The sequence below is a fragment of the Canis aureus genome, chromosome 31 (genome assembly GCF_053574225.1).
Source record: "Canis aureus isolate CA01 chromosome 31, VMU_Caureus_v.1.0, whole genome shotgun sequence".
In the NCBI taxonomy this organism is placed as follows: domain Eukaryota; kingdom Metazoa; phylum Chordata; class Mammalia; order Carnivora; family Canidae; genus Canis; species Canis aureus.
The window spans coordinates 19,265,364-19,292,933 of NC_135641.1; the positions used below are offsets into that span (position 1 = coordinate 19,265,364).

Below are 27,570 nucleotides of genomic sequence, written 5' to 3' on the forward strand. Positions count from 1 at the left end.
GCCCAAGTATCCATTGATAGATTAATGGATAAAGAAAATGTACACACACACACACACACACTGAAATATTATCCAGTCATAAAAGAAGAATGAAATCTTGACATTTGCAATGATATTGATGGAGCTAAAGAGTATTATACTAATTGAAATAAGTCAGAAAAAGACAAATACCATATTATTTCACTCATATGTGAAATTTATAAGACAAAACAAATGAGCAAAAGAAAATAAAAAAAAGACAAACCAAGAAACAGACTCTTAACTATAGAGTACAAACAGAGTTACCAGAGGGGAAGTATGTGGGGGGATGGGTGAATTAGGTGAAGGGAATTAAGAGTACAATTATCTGAGCGCTAAGTATTATATGGAATTGTTGAATCACTATATTACACATCTGAAACGAATATAACACTACATATAAACTGCACTAGAAAGAGAGAGAGAGAGAGGAAGAAAGAAAGAAAGAAAGAAAGAAAGAAAGAAAGAAAGAAAGAAAGAAAGAAAGAAAAAGAAAGAAGAAAGAAAAAGAAAGAAAGAAGAAAAGAAAAGAAAAGAAAAGAAAGAAAGAAAGAAAGAAAGAAAGAAAGAAAGAAAGAAGAAAGAAAGATAGAAAGAAAGAAAGAAAGAAAGAAAGAAAGAAGAAAGAAAGAAAGAAAAAGAAAGAAGAAAGAAAAAAAGAAAAGAAAGAAAGAAAGAAGAAGAAAGAAGAAAGAAAGAAAGAAAGAAAGAAAGAAAGAAAGAAAAAGAAAGAAAGAAAGAAAGAAAGAAAGAAAGAAAGAAAGAAAGAAAGAAAGAAAGAAAGAAAGAAAGAAAAGGCAGAGGGATGATCAATCTCCATCTCAGTAAATGGCCCCACCATTCACTCAGTTGCTGGAGCTAAAAACCCTGGTGGTCATCTTGGGGTTCTCTCATTCCCTTAGCCTCTGCATTCAGTCTATCAGTGAATCAAAACTACACTTCCAAAACATATCATGAATCCATCTATTTTTCTTCATTTCTACTACTGCTACCATCTCTTACCCTATCACTCTCCTTATGAATCTCTTTGCTTCCAGTCTTGCCTTCCTGTAAACCATTCTCCACAGAAAAGTCAAAGTGATCTTTCCAAAACATTGATCAAATCCAAAAAATTTACTTCTTATAACTTATTGTATTGGTTTCTAGCTACATGTAAAATCAAAACTTCTTTTTATGGCCTACAAAGTCCTACATGATCCAACCTGTGTTCCCTTCACAAATTTCCTCTCCTACCTCTTCTTATTTTCTCCACCATTTTCCACCCATGTTGGTCCCATTTTTGTTCTCAGACATACCAAACTTGTTCTAATCTTGGCAATATTTGTTCCTCCTACCTGGAATATTCTTCTTCTAGATCCCCTCGTGGCTCCTCTCTTTATTCATTATTAGCATTGAAGACATATTATAACCCCCTCTGATCACTTACACATTACTTCCCTAACCATCCTCCTTAAAGCAGAAAACACTCACTCCCTACTACTCTCTATTACATCCCTTTGTTTGTGTCAAACACAAATTTTGAAGTCTGAAGTTATTTTGTTTAGTTATTTACTTATGTGTTGTCTGTCTTCCCCACTACAGAGCAGGAAACTTTGTTTCACTTCTATCAACAAAGTTTAGCACAGTCACTGGCATCTTGTAAGTCTACAATAAATAATTCTGAATAATATTAATCCCAGTTATAACCTATATCATACTGCATATCAGGCACTGTTCTAGTACTTTACATATATTAACTTATTTAATTTTTGCAACAATCCTAAAAGATGCATGATACTGTTATCATCTTTATTTTACAGTTAGGACATACATATACTGAAAGGCAAATTAGGTATTCAAAGTTCTATAACTATTAAGTGTCAGATCTAGAATGCCATCTCAAAGTCTGACTCTAGAGTCCTTGCTCTTAATTTCTATACAATGCTCTTCTTATAATGAACTCATTGTTAAACTCTGCTTCTGTGGAAAGGATAATTGCTCAGAAAAGAAAGTGCCACAGTGGAGTTTTAATGGACAACTTAAAATTTACTGAGCAATAAAGGAGTGAGAGGCATTCTAAATTGAGGGAAGAGTGTATTCAAAAGCATACACTTTGTAATAGTCATGTGTATATATCTTCCTTTTCATATTTTCATATACCTGAAATTTCAAATAACACTTAGGATGTACCTACATTCCTTGAATTGTGTGTGTATGTTATAACATCTTTTTTGAGAAAGGGCTTTGGACAAAAATCCAGAAAAAAAAAAAAAAACTGTGTTCTAACCCTTATTCTAGTATATTGAATCTCTGGTCTGCAATGCTCTCTAAGCCTTAGTTTCCTTACTAGTAGAATGGGAATGATGATCCTCCATCGCAGGTTGCTGAGAGCTCTCAAGGAGATTATGAATGTGAAAGACAATTGCATATCATAAAGCACAAAGGAAACATAATAGTCTTTTCATCATATAGCTTATTTTAGCTTAATGCTTTCCATAGTTTTCCTACAGTTTAATTCCCAGATCTTTCAATACTGGATTTCCTTTCTTTACTCAGCTTAGTGGGGCTAGTTGACAGACTCATTGTTTAGCTCAGCTTCCTTTTACTGAAACCCAGTTCTTTACTAATCCTAATACCTCCCTTAAGTATATTACTGAGATTTTGATTATAATTGTATTAATCGATAGGTCAATTTGGGGACATCTTTTTACTGTCTTTCAATCCACAAATATGCTGTATTCCTCCATTAATTCAGGTCATTCATTTAAAAATCCTCCCAGTTATGTATGATAGTTTTAAAAAAAAGATCTGTACATCTTTCCTAAGCACTTAATGATTTTTGATGCTATTATATATAGTAATATTTAAAAATTTTTATTTTTTACTTGTTTTTTGCTGGCTTATAGAAGAAATGCAGTTGATTTTTATATAATGACCTTATAACCATCATTCCTTTAAAAACACTTATTAATGCCATAGTTTACCTTTAGGTTATTTTTTATTTTCTACACATACAATTAGGTCATCTGTGAAGAATGATCATTTTCTTTCTTTCTTTTTAAACATTATACATTTTCTTTTTCCTGCCTTATTGCATTTCCTGAGATCCCAAATACTCTGTTGAATAGTAATAATAGAAAACATCCATGTCTCAGTCCAAATTTCAGAGAGAAAGCTTTCAAGATTTCACCATTAAATATCATACTTCCTGTAGGTTTTTTATATATGGCCTTTGTGAGTTTAAATTCCCTCCTATTTCTGATTTGCTAAGAATTTTTAACATGAATGAGTATTGAGTTCTATAAGATGCTATTTCTGAACCTATTGAAATGACTAAGATGTTTTTCTTCTAATCATTTTATTAATGTGGTGATTTAAAATAAATGATTGTAAATAAATGTAAAAAGACCTGGTGGGGCACCTGGGTGGCTCAGTGAGTTAGTCAGCTGCCTTTGGCTCGGGGTGTGATCCCAGGGTCCTGGGATGGAGCCTCACTTTGGGCTCCCTTGCTCTGCGGGGAGGCTGCTTCTCCTTTTGCCTGCCACTCCCCCTGCTTGTTCTCTCTCTCTCTCTCTCTCTCTCTCTCTCTTTCTCTCTCTCTCTGTCAAATATATGGATAAAATCTTTAAAAAAAATAAAAATTAGGGATCCCTGGGTGGCGCAGTGGTTTGGCGCCTGCCTTTGGCCCAGGGCGCGATCCTGGAGACCCGGGATCGAATCCCACATCGGGCTCCCGGTGCATGGAGCCTGCTTCTCCCTCTGCCTATGTCTCTGCCTCTCTCTCTCTCTCTCTCTCTCTCTCTCTCTCTCTCTCTGTGACTATCATAAATAAATAAATAAATAATTTAAAAAATTAAAATTAAAATTTAAAAAAATCTACCTTGCATTACTGAAATAAACCCAGCTTGCTCATGGTGTATTATCTTCTTAAAGTATTGTTGTATTTGGTCTGCTAATATTTTGTTTAGGACTTTTGCATATATGTTCTTGAGAAAGAGATGGGGATAGGGACTAAACAGAGATGATAGGTAGGTAGATAGATAGAGAAATTATCTCATACTTTTATTTCTTATAATATTCTTATTAAGTTTTGGTGTCAAGGTTATGATGCCTTCATGAAATGAGTTAGCAGATTTTCCCTCCTTTCTTTTCTCTGGAGTAGTTTGTGTAATTTGAGGCTTATTTCTTCCTTAAAACTTTGTTAGAAGCTATCTGAGTCTGGAGTTTTAAATTATATATTCAGTGTATTTAATAAATACAAGATTTTCAGATTTCCTATTTCCTCTCAATCATTTGTGCTTTTCTAGGACTCTATATTTCATCTAAATTTGTGCATTTATTGGCATAAAATTGTTTATAATATCTTTAATTATCATTTTTATGTCTGTGAGATCTCTTGTGTTGTTCTAATATTGATTATTTGTACCTTCTCTGCTTCTTTCCTTGATCAGTCTTTTGTAAATTTTTAAAATTTATTTTAGAGAGAGAGAGAGAGAGTGTGTGTGTGTGTATGTGTGTGTGAAAGCATAGGGTGTGGGGAAGAGGAAGAAGAAGAGAGAGTCTTAAGCAGACTCTGCACTGAGCAGGGAGCCCGCCCAACATGGGACTCCATCTCATAACCCTGATATCACGACCTGAGCCAAAACCAAAAGTTGTACGCTTAACCCACTGTACCAACCAGGTGCCCCTACTTGATCAATCTTTCTTTAAATTTAACTTGCTTTTACTTTTCTAGTTTCTTGATGTAGATGCTTACACCTCTTCCTTTCAAGATTTCATTTATTTATTCATGAGAGACACAGAGAGGCAGAGACATAGGCAGAGGGAGAAGCTGGCTCCCTGTAGGAAGTCTGATGCGGGACTTGATCCCAGGACCCTGAGATCACAACCGGAGCTGAAGGTAGACACTCAACAACTGAGCCACCCAAGTGCCCATTACATCTGTCCTTTTAATCTTCATTCTTTTCTATTCTATGTATTACAGCTCTAAATTTCCCTTAAATTATAGCTTTAGCTACATTCCACAAATCATTCAGTTCAAATATCTTCTGGTTTCCAGAATGATTTTTTTCTTTGATCCCTTTGCATGTTTAGATGTTTATTGTTTAATCTCTAATGTTTGTGAATTTTTTATAATTTATATCTAGAATATTTCTACTGTATCCAGAAAAAAAATCTTTGAATTTTTAAAAAGATTTTATTAATTTTTTATTTAGACAGAGCACAAGTGGAGGAAGGGGCAGAGGGTGAGGAAGAGAGAGAATTCCAAGCAGACTTCCCCACTGAATGCAGAGCCCAACGTGGAGCTCCATCCCATAACCCCGAGATCATGGCCTGAGCCGAAATCAAGAGTTGGTTGTTTAACTAACTGAACCACCCAGGCACCCCTCTCTAAGTTATTTTAATCTCTTAAAATTTCTTGTGACTTGTTCTATAGCTTAGCATATGTCAACCTGGATAAATGTTCCATGTGCACTTCAAAAGAAAGCAGTCTGACAGTGAACTAATTTAATTGTGTTATTCAAATCCTCTGTATTCATACCATTTTTTGTCTGCTTGTTCCATTAGTTATTGAGAGGGGTGTGTTCAAATATTTCACCAAGATTGTGGATTTGTCCATACTTCCTTTTTGTCCTGTCCATTTTTGCTTTATATATTTTGAGACTATGTCATTAGATTCCTGCAGAGTCAGAACTTTTAATCTTTTTGGTGGGTTGAAATTTTTGTCATTATGAAATGTATAAGTCTTATTTTTTGGTTTTGTTTGAGAATGCCTTCATTTTTGAAAGACATAGAGTATTAGAATTCTAGGTTGGCATTTAAGGTCTTTCAGTACCTTAAAAACATTAATTCCTTTGTGCTCTGGCTTTCATTGTTTCTTTTAAGAAAAAACTATCTTATTCTCTTTTTTTTCTTATTATCTTTTTAAATAATTATCTTATTCTTGCTTCTTTGAAAGTAATGCCTCTTTTTCTCTGCCTTTAAGATTCTTGCCTTTCGGTTTTCAGTGTTTCACTATTATGTGCTTAGCTGTAGTTTCTTTGTAGTTATTCTGTGTAGGGTATCTCACATTTCTTTAAAATATGGCTTGATATCTTTTAACAGTTTAGGAAGTTCTCAACCATTATCTCTAAGTATCTCTATTCCCTCTCTACTTTCTCATCTCCAAGTTTATCTGCTATGTTTTGATAATCTTTAATGCTCTTTTCTCTATTTTCCATTCTTTTGTCTCTCCATGCTTGTCTGATTTTTTCCTAAACTATATTCCATTTTATAAAACCTTTCTTAAACTGTGTCTAATCTATTAAAACCAGTTATTATATTTTTCATGTAAAGAATTTTATTTTATTATTTTCCTATAGTTTTTAATTGCCTTTTGAAATTCTTCATCTTGCCACTTAATTCTTTGAATATATGAAACATAGTTATTTTTAAGCCTATGCCTGATAACTCCATTATCTATATATCTTGTGTATTTGTTTGTAGTATCTGCATTTTCTTTTTCTTTTTTCTTTCTTTCTTTCTTTTTTTCCTTCCTTCCTTCCTTCCTTCCTTCCTTCCTTCCTTCCTTCCTTCCTTCCTTTCTTCCTTTCTTCCTTCCTCCCCTCCTTCTGTTTTGTCATCCATATCTTCTCATTTTCCTTATTATTTTAAGGATATTTTGAGACTTTATATCATGTTATCTTTCTCTAAAGAGAATTTCCTTTGGTTTCTAGTGAAAAGCTAGGCCAGGACTACTACCAGCCTCAATCTCAGATCATCTTAATCCAATGAGGAAATGAATTTATTCAAAGTTGGGCTTTAATCCTGGTAAGAGATGATCTCTTTTAGACTGTTTTTACCTCTAGAACACAGACCTTCTGGTTCACACACTAAAGCCTGGGTTATCACCAAGGCATTGCCTTTTAGTGGACTTAGAGTCTTGAAAGCTTTGCACAGTTTTCAACCTCTGCCACTGCTTTTTGAATTGGCAAGCACCTTGAGGTGAAAAACCAAACAAACGCTGGACTCAGCTCTCTAGGTTTCTTTTTTTGCTAGATATTGGACCTATAAATACCTACTTTCTGAAGGTCTTTTAAAAAGCTTTTGCTATGTTAAAAAATATATTTTGTTTACTTAAACAGTTGCTCTCAGCAGGAAGGTAAATTCTAAACAATCTCAATTGCTATTGCAGGAAGTGTAAATCCCTGTCATCTCTTCTCAATTTTATTGCAATAGCCTCTTAACTATTCTTCTCTGACCCTTTCCTTCTATTCAGAATGTAGCAGAGTAACCCTTTTAAACATGTGTCATATCATGTAATTCTTTTGCGCAAAATCTTCTAGCAGTTTCCTATTTCAGGAAAAGAAAAGGCTAGAAAAACTTGTGAAGGCCTATAAGGTCCTACATGATCAGGTCTCCCTTGGAGGGAACGGCCTCATCGGAAGAAAACTGGTGAGACAGAATAGAATTTCAACTAAAAGGCATTAATGGGGATAAAGAATGATATTACACATGATAATGAAAGTAATAAGGCTTCAAAAAGATGTAACAATCATGAATTTGTGTGCACCCAACATCATAGCCTCAAAATACTTTAAATAAAAGGAAAGATTACAAATAAAAATTGACAAATCCACACTCTTAGACTGATATTTTAACACATTCAGAAATTTAGAGATCAAGCAGATAAAACATTAACAATAAAATACTTGATGCCAAAACATAATAAACTTTATCTAACAAATACATAGAAAACAGGTCATACACAGGATAATGTTCAAGGGCAGTGTATATTTGTAAAATTATCTATGTACTAGGTCACAGAGCAAATCTCAAAAAAATCATGAAACTTATTTCACATATCTCTGACCATACTGCAATTAGGTTAGAAAGCAATGAATATATATATATTAAATATACCCCTAAGTATTTTTACTTAAAGCATAAGTCACCTGTGAATTTCAAATTATTTTGAAACAGCATTTCTGAAAATACTTGTGTTAAGTGTTTAAGAAACCAGAAAAAGAACAATAGTAAATCCAATGAATGTATAATGAAGGCAATAATAGTAATAGAGGCATTAATGAAATAAAAACAAAAATATTAATGAGAATGAATAAAACTAAAACTTGGTTCCTAGCAAGACAGATGAGGGGGAGAAAAACAAAGAGAAGAGAGAGCTGTACAGACTAATTTTGTATAGGTTCATATAGACTAAATCTTTAATGAACAAATAATCTCTGTTCTATAACAACTGTTTCAAAGAATAGAAAAAGAAGAAAAACTACCTATATCAGTTGAGGTCCAGTCAGAAAACAGAAACCATACAGTAAGAAGGTTTATATAAAGAATTTTTGGGGTACCTGGGTGGCTCAGTCTCTTAAGTGTCTGCCTTTTGCCTCAGGTCTTGAAATGGAGCCTTGCATGGGCCCTCTGCTCAGCAGGAGTCTGCTTCTCCCTCTCCTTCTGCCCCGAGCCTCCCCAACCCACCCCCCGCTCATGCTCTCAAATAAATAAATAAAACCTTTAAAAAGAATTATAACTATTTACAGGAGACCACACTAGTAGAACTTTTAAAGCCTTAAAGAATACCCTAGAGCTGAGGGAGAGTACCCAAGGAGGGAACAAACTTGGAGAGAAAGGGGTGCAGGAATCTCCTCCAAGGCTGGAATTCAGACCTCCTGGGAAAGGTATTGTAGCTCACTGGATGGAGGGCAGGTGTGCTGGCTTGATACAGGCCAGAGCTGGCTCACAGATGTCAGGCCAAGACTGTCCATGAGCTTGGGGGTGGAGAAAAGGATGTTCAATGACTTCACTGGGAAGCTGGCCAAGGTGCTTAGGAACTCAACAGGAACCTGCCCATTGGGGTTGCTGGAGCCACCTTCATGTCAAGGGTAAGGGGTGTCTGAAATTCACTGGGCATGAGCTCCATTGAATGTACAAGAGTGCTCACTGAGCAGCACCGTAGAAAGAAGGAAGAGCACACTTGAACCAAGAAGGAAAGATTTAAAATGACATTACTGCATTGTTTGTATTACCAAAGAACTGAAAGCAAACTTTCAAAAATAATGGAATAGAAAATTAAAATATGATATATTTATAAAATAGTTAAATATAGAGCTAAAATAAACTGGTCTATGTGTATCAACATACATATATCTCAAAGTTTTCAATGAAAAAATCACAGAAATATTGTACAGTATTATCCAATTTATAGCTTGAAAAATATACAGAATCATATAAATTATATAAATGTAAAAATATATAAAATCATAATATATGAAGGAATGAATCAATTTAGGATATGGTTACCTTTGGGAAAAGTAAAATGAGAAAAGGATTGGGAAGAGGCATGTATAATATTTAATTATTTTAATAATATTTTATTCTTAGAAGATCTTATAAAAATGAAAAATGTGACAACTATGCTTCAATTTTTAAAAATGGAAAATGTTGACTGAATAAAGTAGTGTGTACTCATATTTTTATAATTTTCTATATACTTGCCATATTTTATAACAAAATATATTTTATGAGAAGGAATGAATAAAGTTTCCAATTGTCTGCCACAGAGATATTTTATGAGTAGTTATGAGTATTATTGTTTCAGGAACTTTTTCCCATAGGGATGATTGCAATCTGAGAGTGTCCCAACCTATGTTCTAGAGAGTTCTAATAGATACACTATGAGAAAATATGTCTCCATGCTTAATAAATTGACTCTTGATGGGTCACAGTATATATTGGCATATTCTGAAGGACAGAGAGAAAAAAGTTTTGAACTCCAAGAACACTTTATTAAGAATATTATTAGATTAATTTCCAACTTTCACTTGTCAGAGGGAACATTTTTTTAAAAATTAAAAAAAAATCTGTTTAACCAAAACTTTTCTGACCCCAGGTTTTTTTTTTTCAATATAGTACTCATTGATATCTTAATTGAATCCTATTACATGTAGCACTGGTAATTGCTGATTTGTTCAAATAAACCCTGGTTATGAAACACATAATCCAATCAGTAAATTTATATGAAAGAATTAAATATTAAAGAAATCATCTCTTTCTTTAAGCAGTCTGATTTCTCAAATGATAAACATGGTTCTTCGATCTTTGGTTTTATAGTCATACCTTATGAACCCATTTGTGATACCTTAGTTCAAGGCTTGATTTTCAACTAAAGAATCATTTGCAGTGGAAAATGCTCATTCATTCATTTATTAGATAGAGGTTGTTTTTTTTTTTTTTTACCTGTGCTAGGTACAGAATAGTTTTAAGATAATGTTGACCAATTCAACCAGTGAAATTATAAAAAAAAAATGGTATGACCTTGGAATAATGTGTTTCCTTCATTCAATGAATATTTATTGAGCACCTCCTATGTGCCAGACATTGTTCTAGGTGCTGATGATTATAAAAGATGTGAACAAGAAAGACAAAGTTTTTGACCAGTCCAGGGATTAAGAGAAACTTTAATTGTGATAAAGTATGATGAATATGACTATAGAAGAAATACAAGTTGATGTTTGAGAAGCTAGCTAGCCCTTGTCTATTACTTAACATTTATTTTTAGTACCTAATATGTGCTAGGCATTGTTGTAGAAATTGGAGGTATAGCAAGAAACAAATCAAAGTATCTCTTCTCATGGAGCATCATTCTTAGGGAGGTTAAAACTGCAACACTGGTATTTATTAGCACCATGCACCAAACCAATATTTTTCAAAGTATTTTTCATGCCACTAGTGAAATATTAAATTATGCAGGTGGTGCACAGACTAATATGATACTCATTATGTATTTATATTTATATTTATATTTATATTTATATTTATATTTATATTTATATTTTATTCATGGCTCAAGATACGGTCTTTTTGTTTGTGTAGTGCAGATAATGATCTCTTCCTAATACAATTTATTTAATTTTAAAAAGCGGAGTTCAAAGAAAAGTGTTTATATATTTTTAAAAGATTTTATTTATTTACTTGAGATAGAGCACAGGAGTGGGGGGAGGGACATAGGGAGAGGGAGAAGCAGACTCCCCCTTGAGCAGGGAGCCCAGTGAGGGGGCTCAATTCCAGGATCCTGGGATCATGACCTGAGCCAAAGGCAGACTATCAACTGAGCCACCCTGGCACCCAAAGTAAAGTAGTTAGTAATAAGTATAGGTTATATGTAGACTTGACCAAAAAAAAAAAAAAAATGTTACAGTGATTCACCTGTGACAAAAAAAAGGGGGGGGGAATGAGGGGGGAAACACAGCTTTAACCCAAAGTTAGAGGTCCAGTGGTCAACAGTGTGATTCCATTACAAATTCTCAGGATAAACTTTCCAATATTTTGACATTTTTCCCAGTTTTGTTGAGAAGTGACCAATAAACATTACTGTATAAGTTTAAGGCATATGGCGTGATGGTTTGATTTACATAAAATTGTAAAATGATTATCACAATAGGCTCAGCTAATATCCATCATCTCATATAGATACAATGGAAAGAAAGAAAAAAATTTTCTCTTTGTGATAAGAACTTTTAGGATGTACCTTCTTAACAATTTTCCTATGTATCATACAGCAGTGTTAATCATAGTCATCATGTTGTATATTACATCCCTAGTAATTATCTTGTAACTAGAAATTCGTACCTTTTTGACCACTTTCGACCAATTCTCTTTCCCCACCCTCCGCCTCTGATAACCACATGCCTGATCTTTTTTTCCTAATGAGTTTGGTTTTGGGTGTTTTTTGCTTTTTAGATGCCACATATAAGTGAAATCACACAGTATTTGTCTTTCTCTGTCTGACTTACTACATTCAGCATAATATTGTCAGAGTCCATCCATGTTGTTATCAATGGTAGGATTTCCTTATTTTTCTGATGGAATAATATCCCATTGTGTATATAAATCAACATCTTGCGCAGCCCGGGTGGCTCAGCGGTTTAGCGCCGCCTTCAGCCCAGGGCCTGATCCTGGAGACCCGGAATCAAGTCCCACGTCGGGCTCCCTGTATGGAGCCTGCTTCTCCCTCTGTGTCTCTGCCTCACTCTCTCTCAACTTGTGTCTCTCACGAATAAATAAATAAAATCTTTTAAAAAATAAAAAATAAATCAACATCTTGAGTTAGCAGTTGTTAACTGTGGAAAAATAGGGGTCCAGTTTCATTCTTTTACATATGAATATTCAATTATCCTAGAGCCACTTACTGAAGGCATTACCTTTTCTCCATTGAATGTTCTTGGCTCCCTTGTCAAGTATTAGTTGAACCATATGCTTGGAGTTTATTTCTGGGTACTCAGTTCTGTTCCCTTGGTCTATTTGTCTGTTTTTATGCTTATACTGCACTGTTTTGATCATGATAGATTTAGAGTATAGCTTGAAGTCAGGGAGTCTGATGCCTCCTGCTTTGTTCTTTCTCAGAATTTCTTTGGCTTTTTGGAGTCTTTTGTGGTTCCATATAGATGTTTTTCTATTTCTGTAAAAAATGCCATCAGAATCTTGATAGGGATTGCATTGAATCTATAGGTAACTATTGCCATTTTAACAATATGAATTCTTCTACCCCATGAACACTTTATATTATTTTCCATTTATTTGTGTCATTGATTTTTTTCATCACTGCCTTATAGTTTTCAGAGTAGAGATCTTTCATTTCCTTGGTTAAATTTATTTCTAAATATTTTATTGTTTTGATGTTATTATAAATGAGATAAATTTCTTTATTTCTTTTTCATAAAATTCATTGTTGATGTATGGAAACACTACTGATTTTTGTATGTTAACTTTGTATTCTGCAACTTTACTGAATTCATTGATTAGATCTAATAGTTTTTGGCTGACTTTTTTTCTCCCTCTCACATTTTAGGTTATTGATGTTACAATTTACATATTTTTATATTGTGTGACTATTAACAATATTATAGTTATGGTTATTTTTACTGTGTTCATGTTTTTAACTTTTAAGCTAAAGTTGTAAGTGAATTATGCACCACTATCACTATATTTCAGAATCTGTGACTATGTATTTATCATTACTGGAGAGATTTATGCTACTTTCTATTCAAAGTACTTCCTTTAACATTTCTTGTAAAGCATGAGTAATGAACTCCTTCAGCTTTTGATTGTTTGAGAAAGTCTTTATCTCTCCTTCATTTCTGAAGGACAGCTTTTCCAGGGATAGTCTTCTTGGTTTAAAGCTTTATTCTTTCACTGTTTTGAATATGCCATACATTTGCTCCTGGCCTGGAGTGTTTCTTTTGAGAAACTCACTGATAGTCTTATGGGGGTTCCCTTCCATGTAACTTCTCTTTTTCTCTTGCTGCTTTTAAAATTCTCTCTTTGTCTTTGACTTTTGGCAATTTAATTATACTGAGTCTAGGTGTAGCCTTACTGGGGTTCAACCTATTTGAAGTCCTTAGGTCTTCATAAATATGGATGTCCATCTCTCTTGCTAGGTTCAGGAGGTTTTCAGCCATTATTGATTTAAATATACTTTCTGCCTTTTTCTTTTCCTCTTCTGTTGTCCCATTTTATTGAATTCCTACATTGTGAGTATTGGCTTTTTTATAGTATTTGTAAATCTCTTAAGTATTGTAAATCTCTTAAGTATTCTTCATTCTTTTTCTTTTTGCTCCTCTGATTGGATAATTTCTAGTGTCCTATCCTCCAGATCATTGACTCTTTTTATCTGCATGGTCAAATCTACTTTTGAAAATCCTGAATTCTTCAGTGAGGCTATCGTATTTTTTTAACTCCAGGATTGTATGTTTGCTTTTGATGATTTCTATTGATTGTTGATCTTCTGGTTTGTTCATGAATTTTTTCCCTAATTTCATTTAGTTGCCTATATATTTGTGTAGTTCATTAAACTTCTTTAAATGATTTATTCTGAATTCTTTGTCTGATAGTTCATAGATCTCCATTTCCTTAAGATTGGTTTTTAGGACATTATTAGTTTCCTTTGGTAGTGTCATATATTCCTGGGATTTCATGATTCCTGAAAATTCTGCAGATTCTGGAATCTGCACATTTGAGTAATTGGATTCCTCTTCCAGACTTGAGAGTTTTGCTTTGGCAGAGACTGATTTTCACCAGTCAGCTCAGTTTGGGTTTCTGGGTGTGTGTGCTGGTAATGTCCTTTAGCACTGAGACCTGCTATTATGGTCTGTTTTGGGGAGAGGTGACTGCTCAAACTCTGAAGTTGAGGATAGTGGAAGGGAGAGTATGCTACTGGCTGAGAATAGTTAGACAAGACTGCTGACTTGGGTCCCTAAGTGAGGCTGTGGGGTAGACATTGCTGTTGCCTGGATTCTCTGATCAGGCCTACTAGAGGGTCAGGACTCATACTATATTCAGTTCTAGCTGGGGCTATGAATTAGCTTCCTACCCTAGTGTGACAGCTGGCCAGGACCCAGGGCTTGTATGGTTCTGTGGAGATCTGAATCAGGCCAGAGTGTTCACGGAATTTTCTCATCAAATGAGACCACTGGGGATCCCTGGGTGGCGCAGCGGTTTGGCGCCTGCCTTTGGCCCAGGGAGCGATCCTGGAGACCCGGGATCGAATCCCACGTCGGGCTCCTGGTGCATGGAGCCTGCTTCTCCCTCTGCCTATGTCTCTGCCTCTCTCTCTGTGTGTGACTATCATAAATAAATAAAAATTTAAAAAAAAAAAAAATGAGACCACTGGTTTTGCTCTACAGACAGGAAAGCCATGGGCTACGCTCTCTGCTCAAGGGCTCTGTAATCAGAGCTTGTTGGATGGGCTATGTGGTTTCCCATGTGCTAGGTTCCTTGGTCAGGCAGACTGGAGGCTGTATTCATTACTGAGTGTGGCTACAAATTCTTTTCCCTGCCCAGAGAGTGGGAGAAGCAGCTCCGAGGCTGGGAAAGTTCTGTGTTGTTTTCATTCCAGTGAGCCTGGGCTCCAAGTTCTTTGGCTGAACAGGTGCACTGGCTTTGCTCTGTCCACTGTTGGCTCTACCTGCTTTTGTCTTGTCTCCAGCACCACTGTGCTACAATTTCTAGGCATCCTCCACAGCCCTCCAGGTGTCACAGCAATGGAGGAAGCATCTCCGCTCCCTTGCCTAGATAGGAAAGGCAGGGGCCGCTCCAGGCAACTCTCAATTTCCCCAAATTTAGGAGAAGCCAGGAGCTACCCTCCACACAATGGATTAATCCCTCTGCCTATTCTGAGGATGCTCTGCTCTGCCTACCCATCTTGACAGGAGCATCACTGGGCTACAGCTCCCAGGCGTTCTTGCCAGCCCCTGTGGTCAGACGCCGTAGGGACACACTCCCCAGAGCTCCTCTCCTGGACTTGGGCAAACCATGCCTTAGGGCTGGCAGAACTTCTCATTGAAGAGTCTGAATCAAGCAGATCTGTACCGCACTGAGTTCCCTGCTCAGAATACAATACAACACTGACTTGGTTATGTGGATGAGCAAAGCTGCTGATTGTGATGACTACTTGAGCACTGCCTGTATGAACTTGGTCTGCCAAGATCTGCATGCTAATTGTTGCAAGCCCCTCACCCCTCCTCTGTCACAATCAGATTCCCAGTGGTTGAGCCCTGAAGATTCCACTACAATCTCTGTGGGGCAAGATCACAATTGTGGCTCTCACAAAGTGACCCACAATGCTAGAGGGAAGGCTGGTTGTCCCCTTGGGTTCCTTTTTCCCACTGGAGGAGCTGCAGGTGTGGGAGAGACTTCTCTGCATACTGCTATGCTGGCCTAGGGGAGGGGTAATGCAGCCAGTGTAGCTGATTTTCTTACTCTTTTAGTGCAATCTGTCTTGGTCTCTGTGATTGGGGGACCAGGAGATTGCTTTAGCCTCATCCCCATGTTCTAGGATTGTCTCAGTGGTGTCTTGTTATTGAGTAGTTGTTAGTTGTTCTTCTCAGGAGGAGGAAAAAAGTCAAGAATAAGTCTATGTCAGCCTCTTGGTGACATCATCCCCCTAAAGTTTTTATAGCTACATGACATAAACTCAGTTCTGGGGGAGGAGGAGAAAACAGATGTAAAACATCCTTTATTCCACTCTCCTGTAAACTTCTCAGAAGTAGGGAAAGTCTTATTCATTGTTCTTGATATAGTGTCCTACACTTAGTAGGTACTAAGTAAATGCTAGATGAAGGAATGAAAGAATTAACTAATGAAATGGGGAATACTCTGGCCTGACTGAATGTAATTAGCCGTAGGGCATGAGAAAGAACAATCTCTCTGAACCAGTCTACAAGAACAATTTAGGACTCTGCCCTGAAGATTCAAGATCTGCCTTTCTAATAGAAGGAACATAAAAGAGATTAACCTTTCTGCTATGTGACTACAGACCAACTGGTACAGCTTGCCTTATATCACTGCCATAGAAGAACAGAGATAATGAAAAACCTTCACCAAGTTATATGTGTATTTTAGAGGACTGATTAAATTAAGACCCCATTAAATAATCTTTTACCACCACCAGGGTCTCTGTATTATGCTATATCAATCCAAAGAGAACCCATAGAAACTGCAAATTATAGAGAGAGCTCTCTTTGAACCTATAGTAACTTTAAAAGGGGGGTGGAGAAAAGAACCTTTGAAAAGTGGCTTTCTGACAATTTTATGTGGGAGAAAAAAATTACAAAAATGCAAAAATATGGCTATCTTCCATATTTTCTGCAGCTTAAGAATAAAACTTTATACCCCTCTTTTCAAAATGTTAATTCCTGCCTTCTTTAGCTACTGAAGGAACCATTTTTCTATTTCGAGACTGAAGAATTAAAAGGTCACTAATTTTTCTTGGTAATAGAAAATCCCAAGGAATAGTTTAATTTTAGGAACTAAGGATTCGATTATGATGAACAGCCTATATTTTTATTTTTTGCTGTGACAATTTAAAGAATGATTCTACAATAGTCAATGGCTCACAGTCACATCAGTTCAACCAGGAATTAGTCTCTTTTCCTTTCCAAGTTGTGATTGTCTCACAGTTACCAAACACAAATGAAGTTAATACCCTAGTCCTACTGATGTCATTCTTGGTTTTCTTGTCAACTGTCATGAGAAATTTTGTCATTAGGCAGGTTGGTAGATGCCTACTGCCAAGTCCTCTTGCCTCATTAGACCAATTTCATAAGCCTTTCTGAATCTATTTGGTAGGAATGGAATCCAGACATCCATGTCTGAAATTAAATTCTCCCAGCAGTTACATCCCAAACATCTCTTTGCTTTCCATTTTTTTCTTGGCTATGGTATGAGTCAAGTTGGATAGGATGAAAATGGATTGCTCAGCTCTTAGACTTGTCATTCTCTATGGAACATGCATATGGTCTTCTCAATTTGAACAATTCCTCGGAGTAGGATTCAGTCTTTGATCTTGCCTAACCTGTCAATAGCTTGACAAGGGAGAAAATGGCCCTTTTTTTTTTTTGCTAATACATCTTTGATATATGCTATGTCTAGATCTACTTACAAGTAGTTGCTATGTCAAGTCCTTTGACTGCCCTTGCAAATCAATCAAAGGATCTACCATTTCTGTGTAACAAAATAAATGATTTCTCAGTGCTGACTGACATTTCCACAGTAAAAGATCTTTTACAAGCATGCATTTTGTAAATCAAAAGTATGGTAAATACAATATACACAGAATATGCTTTTCTCCCAATGACCAAATAAGTGAGGATTATTTATTCACTTGTTTGCATATTTACACTCACATTTTTGTTTGGGGACATGTCAAGTAAGAGATTAGAAGGCAATTTTCACACAAAGTCCCAAAGAAACATGATGTTATTCTGTGGAAGTTATTTGATTGTTCTTCATAGTCTTTTCCTTTCAATTGGCATTTAGAGAACTAGCCACACAAGCTGCTCCGTACCTTCCTGCATGATACCATTTCTTCCTGTTCTCCTTATCTGTACCTGCGAGGATGCACAGCTTTCTCTTTTTTCTTTCTTGTGGGTTTGTGCAGTTTCTTGATGTTTGTGACAGGCCACGATAGGGGAAGCTTTTATCACCGTGGGGTTTGGAGGCCTCAGTAAATTGAAAATTGCAAATGAAATCCACTGGGCTTGAATTCATCAGCTATTATGTCAGATGACCTTTGGCAGCTGCTGATAAAAATGAGAGAATGTTAGCTCTGATCCAATTTTCAGCACTAACCATTCCTTTTCAAATCCATTCACAGTCAGGCAGCAGACACATGGGAAGTGAAAATGATAGGGTTTCAAGAGAACGGCATTGTGTTGCAGATTAAGATTTTCTCCCCCTATTTCTAGAGGTCGGCCCCCGGGCCCCTGTCTGGTATCTACCTATTGTCCAATCAGTTTCAATATCTGCTTCAGAGGACATGTTAGCCATCCTTACAGATAAGTGCTTACAGGAGAGAATGTTGGACTTAATAGTTTTGCTTAGGAGGCATCAAGGGTCGCAGTGTAGCAATATTGACTGGCACATGTTAGTTTAATCTGACATTCTAAGGAATGTGACACTAGATTCTTTTAGAGTTGTTGATCTCTAGGTGATTTTTGTTACCAGCTCTGGTTTTATAAAATTTATTTTTGCACAACTATTTATATTCATGAGTCCAGAGATATTCTAAAATGTCTATCATAGCCAAGCAAAGGCAGCCTAAGCTTGTCTAAATAATGTACAGATGCCAAAATTATGAAACTGGGAACCAAATGACTTGTGTGTATTCTGTTCTTGCAATCCGGTTAAATATAAATGCCATCAATAGTATTCCAAGAGCTAGATTATCATGAAATAAATGAGTTTCTACCGACTGGTAGGTTACTCAATAAAAGTAATAGATTTTTAATATGTAGTTGGGGAAAATTTGACTTATTTTCCACTGAGGTACATGAACCAACAAAATAACACAATAGATAGTTGAGTCATCAGTATGATTTCCCAACCTATGAAACACCAAAAGCCTTCTGAAAATAAAGAAAACTGAAATTAATCATTTTCCCCCTCATTTGGCTGTTCCAAAAAGAAAAATAAATTCTCTTCAATCCTTTGAGTTTATTGATGGAAGAGTCCAAACAAATGTGAAGTCAAAAAGCATCAGATGATTGAAATCCATGTATCACTATAACCATTTTTTAAATCCAATTAACTGAAAAATCTTAAATCTTATTTATATAGGTTTTCTTGATATGCAGATGCTTTCATATTTTCCCTTGACACTCTATTGGTTGACATTATATGAAAATATGTTTATATGTTAATAATGTTGCAAGATGGCTTAGATGGCTCTTCTAAATACCAATCTTTGGAGGAAAAATATGGTTCTAAAGCTTCCTCATAAGAAAAGCAAAATCAGTATATATATATATATATATATATATATATATATATATATATATAGAATGTGTGTTATCCATATAATAATCTTACTTTTAAAAAGTAATTATTTAAAGTTAGCAGCTCACTGTTTTTCCCCCTGTCTTTTCCTGGTACTCTTAATTTTTTTGAAAGAACATTTTTTTGCTGTCTAATGAACATAGATAAGTGAAACACCTAACGGTGGTGTCCAAAAATAAAAATGCATATTAAAAGTCAATTATTATTGAATAATATTTTAAAGGACTCAAAGTTAAACTGTAAGCAATGATTGAATATAAAATTAAGTAGGACCATTCAACCAAAAGATATTAATTCAGTATACTTGGGACTGTCTTTGGTTTCCTCAGATAATTGATATTCTAGATTTTTTCTTAAGCCAATGAAGACACACATTTTAGACTCTCATAGATATGGAAAACCTTGATACATGGTTTCCTGGTCTGACATACTTCTATCCATTTGGACCCAGGGAAGTGATGACCTTATTGGTTCTGTAAGAACAGCACTACAACTTTGTATGGGTTAACCAAACTACCCTTCAGAAAGAGCAGAAAACAGCTCCTACTACCTAAAGGCTAAATTCTATACCTTCACAAGTTTATCAATGACTGCAGTCACACATCACCCGGTTCATCCATATTCATGTGGCAGGACTTGTTTCTCTGAGTTATAGCTTCCTCAAACCTCTATCTGCCTTTAGGTTTTACAATGGATACTGCCACTACTTCCAAAAAGAAGCAGATGATTTAACAATGAGCATGGTTTTAGGGAACTGCATCTATGACAGCCCAAGTCATTCAGCTTGGACCCAGTCAGCTAACAGGAATCTGCCAGAAAAAACAGCAGCACCCACACTTGGCTAGGCCCTAGGGCCTGGCTTTCAGCCACTGTGATCTGCATGCTCAGATAGATGGAGCAATTAGATAGGCCTGTTAAGTCTTATGTCTTCATTATTGATTTATACCATGAACTCAGCATGATTATTGAACCAGACCAGCCAGTGAAACAAATGAGTCATTGATCTTTACATAGGCTTATATTTCCAATTTATATTTGAGAAGGAAATACATAGATATACCATTATTTCTGGTATTTTGTTCAAAGGCTTGAACAGAAATTTAGATAATTCATTGTTCCCACCTCCTGACCTTTCATTGTCATTCCTTCTATAGAAACACTATCTAATAGAACTTTCTGTTGTGATGGAAATGTTCTACTCTATCCTGTCTAATACAGTAGTCACTAGCCACATGTGGCTGTTAAGTATTTGAAATGTGACTAGTGTGACTGAGGAGCTGTATTTTTATTTTAATTTTATTTTCATTTAAATTGAAATAGCCATGTATGGCTAGTGGCTACCAGATTGGACAATGCAGCACCTTTATAGCATGCATATGAACTTTTCTCCTCTCTCCATGAATAGCACTTGTTGAAATTCTACCTCTTTTTCAAGACCCTACTTAAATACTATACCTTTTATAAAGCCTTTATGAATTCTCCCACCATTACCTCCCCCATCTCTGAATACATATCATTGTGTACCTCTGATAAATTTCTGCCTTGTATTATAATTATCTGCTCTACTGTACTATAAACTGCTTAGGACAGGGATTGTGTCCACCCAGAGATAGATGGTCTGCAGCCAATATTGAGAAATTAAACCGAGTTGCAGGTTTTATTGTGGGAGGAAGGATATTTTTTTTAAAGATTTTATTTATTATTCATGAGAGACAGAGAGAGAGAGAAGCAGAGACATAGGCAGAGACAGAAGCAGGCTGCATGCAGGGAGTCCAATGCGGGACTCGATTCTGGGACGGCGAGATCACACCCTGAGCCAAAGGCAGATGCTCAACCACTGAGCCACCCAGGCATCCCGAGGATATTATTTTTTAATACATGCTTATTAGAGAAGCACTGACACTTCATCATCCTTCTTCTCATGCCTTCTTTTTAAAATGAATTTAGGAAAACTGCATTATTTCCCTCTCCTGATTAATCTGTTAGCACCAAAGTAGAAATGCAAAACAAAGCGATTATACTTTCTCCACATCTTCATAGACAACAACACAGTCTATACATATAGAAAAAACAACACAGTCTATACATATAGAAAAAACTCACTAAACACTTCCTGAATATTGATTCATAAATGAGTGGAGAATTCTTATCCAATTTTCAAATACCTTTAAGTCCCTGCATCAAGGAAATGTGCTTATTATGGCTTCTAATGTTAGAAAAATTCCTTCTAGAATATTCACCAAAGTTTTTGCTCAAAAATAAACTCAAAGAACTGTTCTATGCCTTGATTGTGTTAGTGGTTCACAACTGTATGTGCTTGTCAAAACTCAGAGCTCTATACTTAAGAAGGTGAGTTTTACTACATACAAATTTTTTATTTTTAAATTATTTATTTGTTTGTTTGATTATTTATTTATTTGAGAGAGACAGAGTGAGCGGGAAGGAGAGAGAATCTGAAGCAGACTCCACTAAGCACAAAGCTCACCCGGGGCTCAATCTTAAGACCAGAGATCGTGACCTGAGTAAAACCAAGAGTCCAACACTTAACTGACTGAGCCACCCAGGCACTCCTACATATAAAATTTTTTGAAGCTGTGTAAAAATACTGTGTACTTTAGTAATGCTTATAATTTTAAGTAACAAGTTAGCATTTGAGCACTAAATTGGTGATATTTATATAATATATAATACTATCTTTATTCAATTGTGTCTTTCTGTGGTGCCATATAATACCTAATTGACCTCCCTAGGAATAGTGAGGTAATCTAAGACAAGTGTTCTATGATTAAAAGAACACTAAATGTGGAGTTGGACCTTATTTTCAAAACCCAATTCTTCCACTTACTAATTCAGACTATTACTACTAATTACCAAATTATATTATACCAGCTTACACTTGCTGAATACCTGTTGTAATGCTCTGCTCTCAGGACTCTATTTAAGTTAACTCAACCCTCCACCAACCCTATAAAGTCAGTATTATTATCACCACTTTAAAGATGAGGAAACAGACATAGAAACCTCTCACTATTAGCGTGATAGACTCAGGAGGCAGGTTTAAGCAGCATACCTAGGCTCTTACCCATCTTACCATCTCTGAACATGTATTCTCTTCAATGAAAAGAAGATAATTTTAAGATAATACTATTTTCTTCCCATCTCAAAGGGAAGGATGCTCTTAGGGTCAAATGAGATATGAATATGTAGGCGTGATTACCCATTTAGTAATTGTGCTTAGTACTTGTACTTGGTGTTTTAAGTTAAGGTTGGAGTGCCTTTTCCTGTATGTAGGAAAGACATTGATCCCAAGGATGCCACATTTGCTGACAAGAGGTCCTCCTCATTCTCATTTTCACAAGTAGTCATGACTGTACTTAAAGAAATCAGGGAGCAATAAATATTTCAGCCTCCTGATACCTACCTATATAGCAAATCCTCTGGGGTCATTTTTCCTTTGTGCAAAATCTGGGAAAGAAGAAAAGGAAGAACAGATGAAGAAGGGAAGGAGCTGGAGGTTGAAGGGAAAAGTGGGAGAATCTCCTGGAACTCACTGAAAAAACACAATTAATTCAACCAACAAGAACAATTGTAGCATTTTCCTTTGCCTCTGCCATTTACTTAGCTGGGTACTGTCCGATTCACAAAACACTAGCCTGGATGGATTCTTAATGTAAAACTTTTTAAAAGAGTAATTAAATGCTTCAATATCAGAGCACTTAGAAATTGTTTCTTGTTTCCAGAACATACACAAAATATGTATGGGGAGGAGGGGTGGTTAAATGACGTTAAATTGTTCAACCTAAACATTTTATACCTAGTCATTGTCTGTGAACAAATTACTTTAATGGTACCACATGTCCATGCACGTAAATTTATTAGTTTATAAATACCCCAAATTATGTCCAAACAGATTTATGATTATAGATCAAACTCTACTAATTAGGACCATCTACCAACATATTGTACTCATTTCCTTTTTATAAAGGAAAAGCAGATATTCTGATGAATAAGAGCCAGTGGTTTTAATGAGTTCGGGTTAAGTGGAGACCTTACAGAACGTAGCTGATTGTAGTAAAACATAAAATACTGTGTTTCTTCACACTTCTTGCAAATGCAGCCTCCAGAGGATATATAATGTTTACTTTTTTTAAGTGGGACAAGAAGAGAAGTATTCAGAGTCAGGATAAAATCTTTTTAGTTCTTTTGGTCAGTGAACATTAAGTATGATTCAAGTCTAAAGTTGACATTAACCGTTCCTTTTGATTATGGATAATAATAATAGTAATAGCTTCAATTCCTCACATGTTTACCCATACTAATGTAATGCAGGGTAAATCACTCTAACTGTTACAATCAGTAAACTCCCAAGTCCCCAAAATGGCTTAATACAAAAAAACTCTGATAGATAACAGTGGAGTCTGATATGGGTCAGGTGGCTCTTCCTTGTGACTTTTTTCTAAATGATGATTCAAGGAAGCACCTTCCTTCCATCCTGCAAATTGGCCCTCTCAAAGACTTTTACTTCTAATACTGTGGATGTAATAGAGAGGACTTTACCCACTCCAGCCTTCAAGTCTACATTCCATTGGTAAGTCTTGCAACCTCACCTAGATTATCAGGGAACTGAGAAATGTAGTTTAGCTCCTTGCCAAGGAAAATGAAATGGATGGTGAACCATAATGTTGCATCTGCCATTGACACCGTACTTTACATATATTGACTCATTTGATGTGTGCAAAAATACTAGAAAGTAAATATTATTAACCTCACTTCATAGATGGGAAGCCAAAGATGGAAAAAACTTAAACAAGTTGCCTAATTTTTACACAAATGGTGGAGCCAAGATTCAAACAGAAACTGTCTTTAAAAAAACCCACAAAATTTAATGAATGAACATGCAAAATATATATAAATGGGTGAAGCCTATTAAAAAAGAAGAAATAGAGCTGGAAATTTGGTTATGACAAATGCTTAGGCTCAGTAATGAAGAAATGAAAATTTAAGGGGGAAAATTTTTAACTTGTGAAGTTAACAACAGCAACAAGAAGTTTAATGCTATATCCAATACTAACAAGGGCATAGTAGAAATAATATTGAAAAGAGAGATACTGAAGTATTAATGCTGGTTGTTTTATGTTGGTGGATTTATGGATGATGGTCCTCACTGATTTACCTTAAAAAATGTTTGCATTTTGTAAACGCATTAACACCTATGTACATACACATGGACACATAGTGTATAACTGCTTTCTAGAAAACCCCAGTTTGGCCATGGCAGGGGGCAACTCTCCCCATATAATGAATGTACCACTTTAAAGAAATATGGAGGCATGCATGGTCCTGAAAACTTCTACTATCTGTTTATTCTAACAAACAAAAAAAATCACTTATGATATGACTACAGAAGAATGAGACTGATTCATTTCTGTAGCTTGTGGGATCTGTCATCATTTTATTGTCACTCCTGGAACTTGTGTCTCTTAAATTCATTTCTATAAAGAAATATTGATTTTGGCAGTAATAAAGCTGTCAGAACATTAGTGGAGAGATAATATTATCACATAATTAAAAAATAAACTATCACGTGTTATCCACTAATAATAGTCATATGGATAGCGATGTAAAGGCTGTACATGCAGAATAAAGTATGTTTAAGAAGACAGATTCTGAAAAAATGGACAAAAAGATATGGGGTAGTACAGAGGATGGAGTGTTTCATAGTGCTTATGTGTCTGGCCATTTGCAGAAATCCATTTCAATTCAACAACCAATTCAGATACATTCTTTATTTTTGTAGAGATTTTCCACCAGGACTGCAAATGATAAGCCCAGTTTTTAAAAGTCTAAAATTTGTGATTAGAACCAGAGAGCTTTTATTTTTTCTAGCCTAAGAACATGACCATTCAAATCTTTGTTTTTTTCCTCTTTAGACCCTAAGTCTCATCATTTTGCAGTGGTGTAATGACAAATGAGGTTACTTCCATTTTTGTTTTGCTAGCAGGGCTTCTAAGATGACCAGACCCTTCTGCTGTGGAATATATCTTAAATTTCACATCCATGAATAAACATTAAGGCTTCCTGGCTGACCATATCTTTTCACATGCATAAGAATGTGGTTCTTCTTGTACCATTTTTCTTTAGCCCAGGATATCTCCTTGCTCCCACCTGTAGGTTCAACTTTATGTTCAACCCCAAGCAGGAAGTATGAATTATTTATTACTCATCTATCCTTTTTTTGGAAGGGGGGGAGCAAGCACACATGTGCAGGAGCAGAATGGAAGGAGGAGCAGAGGGAGAGAAAATCTTAAGCAGGCTTCATACCTACCTCAGATCCTGAGATCATGACCTGAGCCGAAATCAAGAGTCAGATGCTCAACCAACTGAGCACCCAGGTGCTCCTATTACTCATTTATTTAAATCTATCTCATTCTTTATGAAGGATTTCAAACAGATAATAAGCTTTGCTACTCATCACCCTACAACCTTCAGCAAATGATCCACTGCTTAGGCATCCCATAGCTGGATCTGACCCCCTCGCTCCAGTTTTCTCCTATAGAGCTCACATACTGGCACCACCTAGATCCTGTCTTATTGGCTTCAAAGTCCTTCATTCAACTTCCAGGTCCTAGATCTACATCAGTCTGTTCTAAGGAATCTTTGATCGAACTCTCTTTTATAGAGCCCCATGGGGAAAAAATAAAGAAAACAATATGTGGTGATAGTATTTTTACGAAAGTCATACCAATTTCCATGTTCACATCCCTCAGAAAGAAAAATTCACATTATTGAATTCATGGGAAGGACAATGCTTACAACTCTTTTGTGGGAATATTTGTCCAAAGTTTCCCCATTTTCTGTTTAATGTTGAAACTAAAGAACTAAAGGGATCTGTCCAATAAGCTCCTCCAATGAAACAATGGATGGTATTATTGTCAATCAAACATTGCAAGAGTGCTTCCTCATCTCTTTGAAGCAAATGCCCAAATCCCTTACAATCTAGAGAATAGACATATGCTTAAACCCATGTAAAATAAGAAAATAGGGGCCTGAAACTAATATTTGATGTCTGAATTGCATGTACTAGTGAGTTTTTGACTGAATGATTTATTCAGATGTTCCCATCTTAAGAATTCTAACACCCAAAACATGAACTAGTTTTTCTGATACTAATCTGCTCCCTCAGCTTCTCTAAGTAACATTGCCCAAATTTTTAATATATTTTTATTGTGGTAAAATATACATATACCACGGGCTACCCCAGCCCTTTGTAACTTGTATTCTACTTTCTGTCTTTACAAATTTGCCTATTCTAGATATTTCTTATAGGTGGAATCATATAATATTTGTACTTTTGTGTCTGGTTTATTTCACTCAGCATAATGTTTTTGAGGTTCATCCATGTTGTAATATTTATCGGAACTTTATTCCTCTTTATGACCAAATAATATTCCATTGAATATATATACATATTTTGTTAATCCATCCATCTGTTGACAGACACTTGGGTTGTTTCAACCATTTGACTATTGTTAATAATACTGCAATGCATGCAAGTATCTGTTTGAATCCTGTTTTTAATTCTTTGCGTATATAACTGGATACCTAGGAGCTGAATTACTGTGTGATAAGGTTTAGCTTTTTGAGGAACCTCTAAACTGGTTTCCACAGCTCCTGCATCACTTTACATTCTTACCAGCAGTGTATCAGGGTTCAAATTTCTTTTGTTTGCGTCCTCCAACTTTATTCTTCCTCTTCCAGATTGTTTTTGCTATTCTGGGTCCATTGCAATTCCTTATGAATTTGAGAATTGGCTTTCCCATTTCTAGAGAAGAAAAGGCTTTTGGAATTTTTATGGGAATTGCATTGAATCTGTAAATAGTTTTTGAATAGTACTGACATCTTAACAATGCTAAGGATTTCTACCCATGAACATGAGATATCTTTCCATTTATTTAGATCTTCTTTAATTTCTTCCAGCATTGTTTTGTAGTTTTAAGTGTACAAGTCTTTCACTCCTTAGTTAAATTTATTGCTAGGTCTTTTATTCCTTTAGGTATTATTGTAAATGGAATTGCCTCCTTCATTTTCTTTCCAGATTGTTCATTTTTGTCATATACAAACCCAGCTAATTTTTGTTGGTTGGTCTTGTTCTCTGTAACTTGCCAGAGTTTATTAGTAATAGTTTTCTTTTTTAAACAATTTATTTATTTATTCATGAGGGACACAGAGATCGAGAGGTGGAGACAT

The 27,570-nt window shown here is 35.6% G+C and overlaps 2 protein-coding genes across 30 annotated transcripts in view; one reads left to right on the top strand and one right to left on the bottom strand.

Annotated features, from left to right (window-relative positions):
* LOC144302453 (uncharacterized) overlaps positions 1-27,570 on the top strand; it is a 696,165-nt gene that overhangs the window by 480,173 nt on the left and 188,422 nt on the right. The gene's annotated exons all lie outside the window — the stretch shown is intronic.
* The window catches only part of LOC144302455 (uncharacterized), a 193,687-nt gene that overhangs the window by 28,724 nt on the left and 137,393 nt on the right, over positions 1-27,570 (bottom strand). The window lies entirely within an intron of this gene.